The sequence below is a fragment of the Ischnura elegans genome, chromosome 3, assembly GCF_921293095.1.
Source record: "Ischnura elegans chromosome 3, ioIscEleg1.1, whole genome shotgun sequence".
NCBI classification, from domain to species: Eukaryota; Metazoa; Arthropoda; class Insecta; order Odonata; family Coenagrionidae; genus Ischnura; species Ischnura elegans.
The window spans coordinates 21,582,498-21,584,033 of NC_060248.1; positions in this window are offsets into that span (position 1 = coordinate 21,582,498).

A 1,536-nucleotide genomic window follows, 5' to 3' on the forward strand; every position below is an offset into this window, starting at 1 on the left:
TTTTTCAGGGCCCCCGGGAATTTTGGTGAAGAATTGTCCGCGGGGCCTCGCCAAACATCGAAAAACCCTCAGTGGCCCGGGGCTGGGGTCGGAGTGGGGAGGGGAAGTGTCGTCTGGCGCGGGAGATAATGGAGAGGGGAGGACTCCCTTGGAGGTAAACAAAGACCTTGCCCTTGGGCAACACCCGGGCAACCATTAGATGACGTAGGCATGCGGGCAGTCAGGAAGCCTTCTCCCCTCTGATTCAGTATCGCTCGTGTAGCGTCACGGTCAGTGCTAAGAATAGCATTTTGACGTGGGCTTTATCCTATTTGCACCTCAACCCAATAATCACTACATCCCAAAAATGTTTACGAATGGATAGACCGCAGTTGTTTGCAAAAATTTATTATAACGATTATACTCTTTCGGCAATCCCCACAGGAGGTACAGAACTAGTATGTAACTTTTGCTAGTATGTGTAATATTTCTATGACTGTGCGGTGTGCATGTGGAGGTCCTCTTGCATGATACATGTTGGTGATTAGTCACCCCCTGCCAAACACCCTAAAGGTGGCTCTCAGGGTAGTATGTAAATGTATAACTCAAAATCGGAGCGGCGCGGCGCGGCGTGAGGAATGCAAAAGATGTAAATGGAATAGAATCGATTCTAATGAAAACACTAATCACCTGCATCAATCCATACTTATATTTTAAGGTTAAATGTCGTTTCCCTCGGATTTATCACATGCTCGCCACCTGTCCGTTCCCCAACCAAACAACACCCTCACCCACGAAAAATGCCGCCTTTTGACATAAATGCGCACGGAATAGAAAATTATTTGATATCGCTCAGTCCAAATTAATCACTGGGTCAAGACTAAACCTTTTACGTAAATTCAAGAGTAGTGTCTTTTCTAACGAAGTTAGCCATATCTTACGAACGCCAACATACTACGGAAGATCAAATAATTAAAATAAAATAAGAGAGATAGACAGATTCAGAATTTTCTTTCTTTTCTGTCTTTCTTTCCACGATCAATAAGAGATTATAACGGCAGCGTTAGAACTCACAAATAGGTTAGGTGACTTGTAGTGTAGCCTACTAACTTAAGTATAGCTTAATGCATGATTCTGAATTTTATTATTATTTGTAACAGCATTTGGCAGTATAATTTATTAGTTTGCGTGACGTTTTTTTGACCGTGTGGTGTGCATGTTGGAATACTATTTAGCATGCTGCATGCTGATGATTGATCACCCCCTGCCAAACACCCTTGAAGTGGCTCGCCGGGTATTATGTAGATGAGGAGGAATTGCTACCTTAATCCCTAGACTTTTTCCATCAAGTGATAATCCCTTATAACTCTTTCTTATCTCATACATCTACATCTACAAATTACCCTGCGAGCCACCTCTAGGGTGTTTGGCAGGGGGTGATCAATCACCAGCATGCAGCATGCATTTGGACTCCCACATGCACACCACACCGTCCAAGAAACGTCCCGTATAATAACAAATTATACTACTATATGCTGTTAGAAATAGAATATAGAA